The sequence below is a fragment of the Corvus kubaryi genome, unplaced genomic scaffold, assembly GCF_017639235.1.
Source record: "Corvus kubaryi isolate FWS band 111438036 unplaced genomic scaffold, C.kubaryi_AGA036_p1.0 37394, whole genome shotgun sequence".
Taxonomy (NCBI): Eukaryota; Metazoa; Chordata; class Aves; order Passeriformes; family Corvidae; genus Corvus; species Corvus kubaryi.
Window position 1 is genome coordinate 7,546,665 of NW_024581133.1, and position 13,630 is coordinate 7,560,294.

Genomic DNA, 13,630 nt, shown 5'->3' on the forward strand with positions numbered 1-13,630 from the left:
CCCGGCCCAGCCTGGCCCAAGCAGGGCCTGGCCGGGCCCGCTGGCCCCCACACGGGGCCTGCAGCCACCTGTCCCAGCGCCGGAAACGAGAGAGAGCTTGGAGGGGGAGTTTGCCTATTCTTAAATGTGGATCACAGAGGTGATCACAACTTTAAGTGGCTTAGAGAATTGTCCATATTCAAACTGGCCAGCTGATAGGTTCTATCAGTTCCCAGAGGAAACTGTAAGCACCCCTTAGCAAGGACGCCCCTTCCGGGACTATGCTTGCTAACCTATGACAGCTGGGGAGCGCAACCACCTGCACAGCCTCACCTTCCCCCACACTGAAAGGTGACAGTTTAGCAAAAATAGGGAAGGGCACAGAGCACAGAGAGGTAGAAGGGCAGACACCACCATAAATGCTGTTTCTCCATCAGTTTGCCACCCTAAACAACCACCTGTCTGTGTGTGCCTGACACTGCCACTGCTCCTCTGCCCCCAAGCAGCAAGGAAGCTGCTTGGCTGCCCAGTCTTAAATGAATATGATGTCTCCCTAAAACTCCTAGGGAGATTTACTGAGGATATTTAAGAGGGCTGGGGTTCTGTTATTTATAGAGGGGTTGTGCCCAGGGTGTGCCTGTGCCTGTCTCTCTTTTTAGGACACCTGTTCCCATGAAAGCTGCTGCAGTGTTTTAATTCCTCACTCCAGACCGCACAAGGACCAGTTTAGCCCCCAGCAGTTTTAAATGAAAGATGAATAATTTTAAGGGTATTTTGTGGATTTATAAGGAGGAAGCAAGGAGTCTACAAAAAGGAAAAAAATAACAGTCTATGGCAAAAACATTAGAAATAACTACAAACCCAATAAAAATAAAAACACCCCTCAGCTTTCCTTCTCCAACCATGGATATTGTCATTGTAATACTGCTCAGAAATGGGGTCCCTTTGGGTTGGGAGTGAAAGTGATACACAAGTACTCTTAGTGTAACAGAAAAGCTGCAAGGAAAGCAGCACACACAGTAATCAGGCGAGTGGTAAGGGTTTCAGCTGAGACCATCCTCTGAATATCTCAACCATGGAGCAGAACTAAGACTGGATTCAGAACTGGCTCAACAGCCTGGTCTCCCTGTGGAAGGAAATATGGCTACAGCAGCCTCTATTTATTGGGATGGCATTGGGGGATGCTGGAAATTAATTGGTTCCTCAGATACAAAGAGTAAAAGTAACCTTGGGTCCCTCTGCTAGAAAGAAAAGAGGATAGCCACCAAGCCAAGCTACATATAAATAATAGGAGAACCAATAATGACTTAAAGTATTTAAATGCAATCAGGCAGAGTGGAGGAAAGAATAATGACATGTGTACAGTAGACACAATGTAGATTACAATTTATAACAGGATACAGGATGGAGCCAGCACTTGATTAGGGGACCATGTTACAAATTTTTCAGCATATGTCCTCTGTTTTTCTTTGCCTTGGCATAGAAGGCTGGGCACTGCTCGTAAGTAAATCACATCGTCAGAAAATGCCCATGTTGATGAGAATTGCAGGATCCAAGGAAATTAACTTGACTTGTATTTTAGACAATTCTGCCATATCCATTCCTTGCCCAGAGCTGTCAACTGGGAAAGAGTTGTGCCTGCTTACAGCTTTGATCAGAGATAAAAATTACCCCTAGTTCATGAATATGTTTATCATGGAGATATGTCAATGGCAGAGAATAGATTCTCATCATCCAGTTCTGCATGTCTTGCACTAAAACATGTCAGATACTGATGTGTTTTGCTCTACAAATAGCACCCTCATACTCCACTCATTGTCCAGACCCAGACAGAGCCTGGGCAAGAAGTCCTTCCTCCAGAAGGAAGCACAAGGAGCTTTTGCTGATGAGCTTGGAGGGCCATAAAGCTCCTCTGTGTCTGCTTGCTGTGCCTTGGCCACCACCTATGAGCCATTCACCTGACTGCCAGGGAGGGGGTGAAGACAGAAATTTTCATTTGGTCTGATCACAAACGCTGTTGGCGCTCCTTTGATCATCCCCTGTGTCTTGAGGCTCCGTCTGCCTCCTGGATGTGTTCCCAGCTGCTGTTGTCTGGACCCAGTGCTTCAGCATGGCTCTTGATCATTTACACCAGTAAGTCCTGCTCTGTGGTGGGGTGGGGGGAGGCTGGGATGTGCTATTTCTTGTGGATAGTCAGGCTATGATAAAAAGGAAGCTCTATTCATGAATAGAGTAAATTTTTTCCACTTCTAAATCTCTTTTTCTTCCCAGTCTGGTAACATCACAACCCTCAGAGTACCCTAAATTAAACAAAGCAATACCAGAACAACAACAAAGGCAGGAATGGGAATGACACAGCAGCAAACCAGAAAGCAAATGGCTGACAAGGGATGTTTAAATGTTGCACGGTGTTATTTTGGCTGCTCTGTTTGTCCAAATTGCCCTAGAAAACAGAGAGAGCACAAGAAGCTAAATGAAGGCTCCTTGAAGTCGGGGGTTTGCTGGACCCCGATGTGCATGTGCACTGGGTGTGGGTGTATTTGTGTGTGTGTATTGGGGAAGAAGGAAGACTGTTGTTGTAGTCTCCTTCTAGACAGCCATAAACACCCCTGTTTATCTCCAGCATGCCATCTAAATTCAAAATTAGCATAAGATGATGGTGTTAATTGATTTATATGCATGCAGGCAGTGGTTTATCAAAGGTAGAGGGACATAAGGTCACTCCCCTAAGGGTCTCCTGGGAACAAGCATCCATCTGAGATAATATTGAGATTGGCATAGTTGGGAATATAACTGTGTCCAAGTATGAAGAAACTGAGTTCTTTGTCATTAGCAGCAAAATAATTTTCCTATTAATATTGTAATTCTCCTTTTAATAAAGGCTGCTCTCATTGAGGTCTTGGAAAGTGCCCTCCAGGTCTGCTCCGAGGTGGCCCAGGCTGCAGCTGGAAGGCTGGCTGCCTTCCCAGAGAAGGGAAAAGTTCTGTCCAATTTGCCATCTGAGCAAGGCTCCAGGAATTTTATTCCCTTCAGGTCAGTGTACCTCAGCCATTGTGGAAATGCCAGAACACTTCCTCAGAGGGGGTCAGCAGCAACACAGGGACAGCAGGGACCAACAGGGAGTTCTTTACTTTCTGAGGAAATTTCATGAAAATATTTCCCCTGAGGTGTACCAAGAGAAATGCCAGAAAAGGTCTTGGCTTGCAAGTGTCCAAGGAGGAAAAATAAATGCCCTCTTGCACTGCCACCCCCTCAGAAGGGAGGAAAGGAGAGGAGACAGTCCTTAATATGCTGTGCCCAAAATGCCCCCTATTGCCATTGGTTTTCACTATCTATTTTAAAAAACCTTGGTTTTCCCAAGCATGAAAATGGGTTAATCTGAACTGATAGATGATTCTTCTCTTTTTCCTTTCTCTCCCTCTCTCTTTGTTTGTTTGTTTGTTTTCCCCCCACCATTTCCTGGGTCAATTTGGGGAATTCAGACATGAAATCCGTCTAAAAAAAGCATCTTCCACTTGTAAGCAAAGCTCCCCTGCTTGGCAAATTGGGAATTTTGCCCTCTCTAGTAGAAGCTGCAGTATCTGATTGCTCTCTGGCTAAGTAGGAGCTCGACAAAGCCACCTTTACACTGAACAATCCCATACATCAGAGGCCACCCCTTTGAATTCAATGGCTTTACTGGTGCTAAGAGAGGATATTGGAAGCTTAGTCTGAAATCACACCTTTCAGGTAATAAGCAGCAATGAATAGAAGAGAAAAGGAAACAGGAGGCTTATAGGATTTCATGAGTTTCTTTTAAAGAAAGGAATCCACCCTGCTGCTGATGGCCAGACACTCATATGGGTGTTGAGATGTGCAAATAAAGCAGGTTATAAAGCTGTTAGCAGTGGTTCACAGCAACAGACTGGCTCCTGTCAAGGAGAAGCAGGTTAGGTAAACTTTTCAGGTGTTTGGAGGTGAATCTTTTTTTCATGCACAGCCCTTGTTTGACCCAACTATTTCACATCATTACCAATTGCTTTGTTCGTACATATCAAACTTCCTTCTTTTGCTTTATTGGTTTCTGCTCTTGCTGACCTCTTCCAGTAGTTTACTTTCTAACATCCTCAATGCTTCATCATGACTGTTCAGCACACCTCACTGAGGGCTAAGATTAAAAGTTAAAAAAAGAGAAAGAGTGAACACAACAGGAGAGAAAAGAGAAGAGCTTTTAGCAGCAGCCTGGTGACACTCTGGGGGGAGTCAAATGGGATGAGTAACCACCTGGAATAATGGCAGAGGGGAAAAAAGAGAGAAGAGACTCAAACAGCAGGGCCTGAGTGAGAGAATTAGTAGGAACATCAAGCTGAGCAGAGCAGGGGAGGGGAGGAAGGCAAAGTCTATCTCTCCATCTCAGCTCTCTGTTCCAAAGAGAGACACCAAGCCCTGTTAAAATAGAAAATGGGATAATTTAGTTTACAACACTGGGCCCAGATATCTTGTTTTCAGTGGCTGCTTCTCTCCTGGACTAAAAGTCTGCTTGGCTCTAAGGTATAAGAGCAGTCCCAGGGAAATCTGAATGAGGACAGGAAGGGGAGAAGGTGAGAATTAAAGAGCGGGGGAGCAGATATTGTCAGACCCACCTTTAATGGCTGCAGGACACTGGTGTAGCACAGCCAACACAGCATCAGCAATATCCTCCCTCCAGAGGTGCTACAGAGCTACGTTTGCATCCCCTCCCTGAGCACAAGGCTGCAGGGACATAGGGAAGGTGAGAGGCATCAGCCTGGCCAGGGCTAACTCTGGCTGAGCTCAGGACCTTCTGCCTCCTCTATCCTGGCAAATCACACCAGGATTATGTTTAGGCTGATCAGTATTTGGTGGAGGATAAACATTTCATTTAACACAGGGAGGTTGAGATTTGGGAGCCTGGCTCCCTTCTGGATGGAGTGACAATGGAAACAGCCAGTACTCATGCCAGGGAACATCATAAGATTTATTTGGTGTCAATAAAAGAAAGAAATGTTTTGACAAAACCAGAATATTTTACTTCGGTTAATTTTTTTTTTTAATAATTCTTTATTAGATGATAGAAAATTAAAATGTGAAGTCAAATATTGTTGTGTCCCCTCAAAAAGTTGGCATGGGTTCTTTAGCACGGTCAGAATCTTTCTTCTAGCTTTCCTCCAAAAAGAAGCAGTGCCAAAATCAGTTTGATGTTATGAAGGGTTTTAGTGTTGATGGAAGCACCTAACTGATAGTCAGGGTATATATGGCTATCTCTGCTTCTAACATTACAAAAAAACTGACCTCCAGATGCTCGTCTCTATGGCTTTCAACTCAATTTGCAAAGTTCATGCTTTGCTTTAGGTTTACAGTACCACGAAGCAACATAAAGTTCAGGGACGATTGGATTAGGTTTTGACAAATATGAGAAAAACATTGAGATGTAATATTAAAGCGGAAGGAACTCCAGGAAAGAGCAACTGGAGGTCTGTTTTGTGAACATACTGAATATGTGGCCACAGCTGCAGCATATTCAGACTGTATAAAGTCTCTAACAAAAGACATTATGTAAACTTTTTATTTGAATAGGAAAAAGAGTATTTGACCTGCATTCTTTTCTCATTAAGTATATTTTTCTGTGCGCATTCTGTTGGGTTGGTTTTTTTTTTAATGCTAATGAAGAATTAAATTGTTACATCTTCAGACTAATGACTCTCATCAACATTATTTTAACAATTCTTTCCCAGCCTTTCCAAGTCCTGTTTCATGCTTAGGAAACAGAGAATTTTAGCTTCCATGTCTGCCTTTGGTATTTCTACCAAGTGTAGATTTGTGACATGTGCTGCCATGTCCCAGGGTACATAAAGCTTCACTTTGGTGTCCTTGACATCTTTGGTCCTTTTTGTGGCTATCTCATAATTCATGCAAGTGATGCCATACAACTGTAAGTTTTTCATGAGGTCATAAAACTGATTTATAGAGGTTTTCCCATAATCTCCAAGCAAATTAAAGAAGGTTGATGGAGCTATGCAACTCACTGTTGCCTCAACAATGGTCTCATTCAGAAATGACACTGAACAAGATTGAGGTATTAAGATATCAAGAATGTCCTTAAGAAGCCTTGTCTGTAAAAAAAAATGTGATGCCTACAAGAAGGGCTGTTTCTTCTCTACACTTAGTTGATTTTACTCATGGCATCTACCTTAAGATTAGCCAGATAGTTTCTTCCTTCACTTTCTACTTCCAATTAGAAAAGTCTGATTAATCCATTGCAGATCAGCACTTACAAAAATAATTTGAGGTTAATCTCCTTTCCCTTCTGAAATATTTGAACTTTTAGATTATCCTTTTTACAAACAGTGTTTAATTTTGCTTTTCAGCTTTAAAATAATTTTACAATAAGTGAAATATTCCAATAAGGGAAAGTTCTAATTCCAAAAATTCCAAAAAAGGAAAAGATATTTATAAATACATACACATATTTGCACACACACACACACACATGTATCTATATATATATATCTAAAAATATAAACATATATATCAAATTATATATCGGTATATCTAAAACTGTGGGGGTTTTACATATATAGATATTAAACTATTTTAAATGCACATATATAAAAACTAGACACAAACCTCAAACTCTACTTCCGAACTGTTAAAAGTGGACATTTCAGAATTGTGGGAACTTTATTCTTCCATCTTGATTTCTGAAGCCATTTGTGAAGCGCTTGCATTTTGACAGAACTATATAGTCCAAGAAAATGAGCTTTCACTAAACTGCCTCCAAGTTCAATATATGCCCTGTGTCAAACTCAGAGAGAGCTTCCAACCTCTGTGGCTGGGGCTGAGTGCCAATTACATTGCACCCAATGGCCTATAACTGTCTTTTTTGCTTCTGTGAATATTGCTTTTCTAGTTAAAATCTTCGGGACAGCTTGAAAAGTATTTGCTACTATTGCTCTGGAGTTAAAAGTTACCTTGAAAACGTTTCTCCATGGTAGTAATCGAGGTGATTCTTCCATCGCTTCTCAAAAATGGCAGTATATCATTCCTATCTTTCCTCCTCAAACTCTGCCCAGCAGGTTTCTGAAGACCTTTTTAAGGTGGGTGTTATCCTTTTTATTTTCTTCTTATTTGAATATTTCATCTTGAACTTCACAGGGAGATGACTATCTCCCAAGTGCGTGAAACCAGCCAGGAGTGTTTTATACGCACATTCTAAAGCATTTGATGCAATCTGCACTGTGATTATACATAAATAAGTACAGAAAATCTTTTTTAAATTACCTTTGTATTGGAATGAGTGGGCTTTTACCAAAGACGTCATACAAACTGAGAGTTCTAAAGTTCAGAAATTCAAGCCCTTTAAAGCATATTTGAAGAAAAACCTAGGAAACATACACATTATTAGTTTTATTATTAGAGTGAAGAAATAATTGTTAGAATGATTTCCCGAGTGATTTAAAAGTGCTAATAGAAGTACTGAGCCATATTCTGACCACACAGTTTTGTAAATTGGAAGTAACTTAATGATATGAGTCCATTAAAAGGGAGATGGCATCAACCTTGCCATATTCAGGCACAGTACAAAGAGATGTAAGTACTTAAATAAAAGACAGACACATTACAGAACTACAGTTCAAGGCAATACTGCCTTATGGCCAGTGTATTGCAACAGGCTGTAAAAGAAAGTAATGAAATCATTAGATGCTGTAGATTAGATACTGCCTTGCATTCTATTTTCTGTTTACATGATAATAAACCCTTATTAATATCATCATCCTTGTTATTGTTCTAGTATTGTGAATTCTTGTAGTCTTCTCATTATTTTCTTTAAAGCCTCAGATGCTGGAATCAGGTGATCATCAAGTAAGTTTCCAATTTCTTTTTTTTTTTAATGTAAATGTAACATCCTAGCTTTCCTAGTTGAGGAAAGAAGTTCAAAAGCACATTTTGAGTGCAACTCAAATTATCTAATTTTATGTAAGTACATCAGATGAGTCAAAGCACAAAATTTATAAAATCCAGGCAGTGTGTGAAGCACAGAAGCTGCCCTAAAGGTCCCAGCATTTAAATTAAACTAACTCCGTTGTCGCCAGTGCCAGTAATTACAATAAGCCTGGCATTTCTTGTTACCCTGTGAAATTACCTGCAAGGCCTTTTCATATTGTTTCCATGCTGTTGTTTTCATGCTCAGCAGAGCATTAAGAGTCAATGATGGGCAGCTCTTGTGTTGGACCGTGAATCGTGGGGCATTTTGCTTTGGACTCTATAGAAAATCCTCAAGGTGTTTATTGACAAATGCTTCCTACAGGCTGCTGTAATAGAGAATTCTCCTCTCTGCCTGCTCCCCAGTTCCTACAAGGCCAATCTGCTCCACATCTAGGCACGCTGTTGCAAAAAATATATTTTTTTCAGCACCGTCTGTAATGTGCCTTCAACAGGAGCTATGGATCAAGCGTGCTCCAGACCAAAGGCACTCAGTCCTCCAGCTTGGAGCTGTGCGCTGCCATTTCCCCTCCATTTGTTTCTATGGAGCTGACTCTGTGTGCGGTCATCCATAAGGGTGCTGAGATACCCTGGAGAGGGAAGGAATAGCTGTAGCTATTTTTCATTATTATATACTTCACTTCGTAATAAATGAGATCCATAGCATGTGAACACCGCTCTTGTAGATCATCATATCAGCAAGCACAAGGAACCTTATGTGCCACAAAGCTAAATAAAATAAAGTCAGTAATCCTGAGAAAAATAGGCTGAGGGGAGACGGCTGAGTGTTCAGGACTGCACAGTGCATCCTCTCAGCCTGAGAATGACCTCAGGACTTGCTGCAACTAGAGAATGGGTAGTTTTAAAGCTAAAACCATGGTCTACATGCCTGTCTCATCTCTATCTCTATCCATATACGATGCAGAAATATACAGAATTGCATTTCCATTGTCTTGCAGCTGTCTTTGGGATAACAGGGACCAGCAAACAACTTGTGACCCAAAAGAGAAATAGCAGCAGTAGCAACAGGACTCTCCTCCAATGCTCGTGATGATGGTGAGTGTTGAGTGTCTCTATAAAGCAGAGCAGATCAGATGTGGAATTTTAAGACTAAGTTAATGACAAATCTAGTTTTGCAAAAACCCCATGGTCTTGCAGATAGGGAAGGTATCTGTCTGCAGTGCAACACAGCAGAGCTGGATGGTCCTGCTGAGAGTCCAAAGTGAATTTCTAACCTGTTAACCTTTTGACCAATAACCCAAAGATGTGAGCTATTGAATACCTAGTCAGTGCTAAGAAAATTATGGGTATCTATTTCCTGAACAGCAGTTATAATTCATGGGAGGAACTTTTATTTCCATAGGCCAGTGATGTTTTGGTACCTTCTGCCTTTGCAAAATGATTAATTTATTGGGAGGCATAAGGAACAGGTCCTAAAGCTGGGTTTGGCGTAGACAAGTGTTAGCAGGAGGCTCCAAAATACCAAAACTTAGTTCTGAAAACCCACATTCAGATCACAAAAAGAAGGAAAGGATAGATAGAGAATAAAACGTAGCTCTTTTCTGGAGGAGAGGACTCTACCTTACAGTTTATTTGGCATCATAACATTTGTAAAATCACAAACAAAAATTTACACTTACACAGTTTTCCCGCTGTTTCAAAACAAAGTGGTTTTCTTCACTGTTTGCCTTGGGTGTGAGTTGAGAGAATTCTGGTTTGGTTAAACTTTCTGCCTCTCAGATAAAAAACAGCAGCAATTTTCTGCTTGAATTTCTCTGTGACTAAGTCCATTGATCATCCTTTCTCTCTGTGAGTGAGGAGTGTGTTTTCTCTTTAATAACTACTATCCCTCTCCCTGAATATTTTTTTCTCTCCCCTTCACTTGTTTGTGTTGTGTTGGTCAGTCCACTGCACTATTCCTCTGAGAGACAGAGAGAGCACAAAATTGAAGTTATTTTATGCTTGGTCTCCCTCGGTCCCAATTTTCAAATCTTCATGTCAATTTTCACACATCAGTGTCATATGGCGAATGCTATGGAAATTTCAGTGGGGTCCTTGGGAGACAATTTATACATGACCCCCATTCCCTCCCCCAACCAGGCTGCAGACCCTGCCTTTACAAAGAATAAGTGGATTTATAATTAATGTGGATTTTAAAATATAAGTACATTAAGAAATTTTCCCATTTGTTTGCCTCTGTTGCAGTATGAGTTCAAAGGAATACAAGCTCTCTCCCTTTCTCCCTTCCCACCCTAATAAATTGGCTCAAGTTAAGTTAATAAAAATTACATCATGTTGAAGTAAAAGATCAACTCATTAAAGTTAATACTTCACTTTTTTTCCCTAAAAGTTATGCTCATGAAGGTTTATCAATCAACTAATTTGGTAATCACTAGCTAGCAAATGCACTCATTGCCACCTACTTACATGAGCAAGGTTAGGAGGAAATGGAACATGGATGGGTAATTACATCTTCTTTTAAACTAATGAATGTGCATGGTCTTAAGAGTCCTTGGTGAGTAAAATTCTAGGAAGAGATACAAAAGCTCAGCTGACACCAGCAGAGAATTTCAATGCTTGACCTTAAAATGGGCCTGACATCAGAAAGGGGTGCACATCCCTGCTGCATTTTACAGCGTTAGTTATCCTCTGTGGGACAGAAAGGGATGACAAGTTTTTCAGGTTATATCTCAAAACATCTTAAAACTTAAGTCATTCATGAGGAGACCTAAATTGCACCCAATCCCCACTCTTTAGATTTTACTTAAAGATGGTACCAAGGCATCACATGCACCTGATTCTCTGTGTCACCCATGACCAGCACCTAAAGAAAGATTTTCTAACATTATCAGCCATGAAGTTTTGGATTGTTTACTTTAGCTTGTTCTTTTTTTCCTTGACAAACCAGCAAATAGTAACAGGGAAAACCTAATGCCTGACTTTGAAAGAACTCTGTCTTCCCTCCCATTCTTTGTGGACACTCAGCACCTCTTTCAGGTTCCCTGCTCTACCAAAAAGAATTTTTTATCCTTCAGTCCCTTATATATCATTCACCTCATCTTTGTCTGATTTTTTTCAGTTTTGGAAAACTGTCTTAGGAATTGCAGTGCTGGTAGAATTGTTGAGGGAGTTTTTCTTCTGAAAATCTCTGGGGATCAGATTTGGGCTTTGCAATGCAACATCTCATCCAGGAGATGTAGAAATCAGAATCACATCATCCTCTGATGTTTAAGTTGCTTCAAAGCCAACTGCAATGTGTACAACAACACATTGAAACCCTCCACCAAGCCGCCTTCCCTGGTGATTTTGTGAGCAACCTCTGGATGAGATAGCTTTATTGGAATTGTTGTTCTTCTATGTGGCCAAAGGGAAGTGAACTGGATGAACATTCTGCTGTGCCACACAGACCAGCCAATGCACTCCACGTGTGTGCAGGTAAGAACACACTGTAGTTTGAAGTACCATGACCCTCAGAAGGGCTGTAGAAAATATATTTTTTTGGCATGCTGCCATTTTGCTGCTGGCTGCAATCTTATCACCTCTCCCAGTCTAGGTCAGGGGAACCCCCAAAGAACAATTGAAGAGGAGAAAAAGAGCATCCTTTAGGTCCTGGGGCTGCCCCATCCCCGAAGGTGCTGTTGTCTCTGGAGGCACTACTCAGGCAGAATCAGAGAGCTGATGGTCTCTGCAGGGATGGTCTTATGTAAAGCTGAAAGTTGTAGGAAATGTTCACTGTAAACCATGTGAAGACCTCAGTTTTTTGCCTTCTGGAGAAATCAATCTTGGAACAGCGACCAAGATTGTCCCAGTTTTTCCAGGACATGCCCATAGCACTCTTCTAACAAGTCTTATGGTGGTGGATGAGGCGCAAACTCTGGGACAACTTTGCACCACACGGTCACAAGACCACGAGTTGAGAGCTGCAAACCTGTTGTTACCAGCTCCACTGAAAATCAGAATTGCCTGTATCTAGGGTTAAATGAGGCATTTTCACTGCTGGAACAGCCTGCCTTACGCTGATGTAGCTGGCAGAAGGATAGAGGCCTCAGCTATATTGTATATATTCCTGTAAAGACGGGTAATCCACCAAATCCAGGCACTGTAGCACATAACTCAGAGAGTGGGCACGTGCCTCTGCGTGTGTGCATGCACCTGGGTATGTGAGAGACAGAGAGATGAGATATATGGGGAAATACATGAGAGATGAGACTGGAGAGATAATTTCCAGAAAATACAGCAACCATCAGAAACTCTGTCTTTCCAGCTGGAGGGTTTTGCAGTGCTGGTACTTCCCTCCTAACTTGACAGCTCCACTCTTAGCCCAGCTCATAGCTGCTCCCTATAAATTTAATTAGAATGGGGGTAGCGGAGGAACAAGCCTGCACAGCACTCGGCACAGTGCTGAAAATAACCAGCTTTAATACCTTTGACATTGAAGCACCTGCTAAGGGCACAGACTGCTGTACAGCTGACCGACCCTGCTCTGGTGACAGGATGTGTCACTTTGCTTGTCCTCACAACATGCAGCCCACCCCATAACCCAGGGAATTGCATGCATGGCTCTGGGGCCAGGCATCTCCCTGAGCACCACAAGGCAGAACTGCACACTCGGGGAGCAGGGAGGGACGCTGAGCACCCCCGACCATGTGAAAAGGGAGCTGCTCAAGCACTGCAGTGGCAGTGTGCCTCGTGTATTTCATTTTTCTCTCTCTGATGTAGTGGGCTGTTTTCTGTGTTTGCAGCTAAGTGCTGCACTGCAGCCAGACGTGAACATTTCTGTTGGCCCAGCTGGCCCCTTGTTTCAATGCTGTTCTCAGAGCTCTCCCTGGGTAGAGTGGGGAAGTAAACAGATTGGAACTTTGCCCACACATATATATTTAATTGTGAGCTGATTTTATGCTAGGGAAATATAATAGACCCATCACTTCAGGCAGACAACTCCCAGCTGAGGCAACAGGTTAGAGATTTTCCCCACTTCTGGTGCTTCCTGAGATGTAGCAGCTCTTATGGATGTAGGGACTCCTTGTCAGAGATTGAACCTTTTATACTGTTTCTGATAAGCTCTAGGCAGTGTGGAAGCAAATTAGGGATGTGAGGGATATTTGACCTCTTTCCTATGCATGCTGCAGGGATCTGGTTGTGTTTGTGGCTTTGGGTCATGTTTGGAGACGTCCCAGCTGAGAAGAGAAAGTGCCTGAGCTCCTTTCACAGAGTCCAGCAGTGACACAGTGTCGGGATGCAAATGAAACCCGGACCACATTTGACACTTCTGCCACCATTAAATGGCACTGATGCTGCTGTTAGAAACACTTCTCAAAAGCGTAATTTGATTTTTTTGTTTTTTAATTGTGTTTGAATCTAACCCAATTTTAATTCAAATCAAGTTAACCAAATTCAAATCAAGATCAGATTGAATTCCCCTTGAAATCTGAGGATATTTTCACATCCTCCAGGGAAGGACTCAGTGGACCTGAACTTAATTTGAGGAAAAAAAGACTACGAGTGTCTTGAAATCATCTTCACAGAATCATGGAATACTTTGGGTTGGAAGGGACACTTAAGGTCATCTAGTCCATGAGCAGACAGACAGTGAGCAGAGGGACATCTCCAACTAGACCAGGTTGCTCAAAGCCTCTTCAGATCTGACCTTGAACATTCATCATTTTCTTTT

The 13,630-nt window shown here is 42.0% G+C and overlaps 1 long non-coding RNA gene across 1 annotated transcript in view; it reads left to right on the forward strand.

Annotated features, from left to right (window-relative positions):
- LOC121669955 overlaps positions 1–13,630 on the forward strand; it is a 58,861-nt gene that overhangs the window by 16,576 nt on the left and 28,655 nt on the right. The window contains exons 6-8 of the long non-coding RNA XR_006017971.1: positions 6,887–7,073; positions 8,919–9,015; positions 11,039–11,394. This is a non-coding gene — a long non-coding RNA (uncharacterized LOC121669955). The remainder of the gene's footprint in view (positions 1–6,886; positions 7,074–8,918; positions 9,016–11,038; positions 11,395–13,630) is intronic.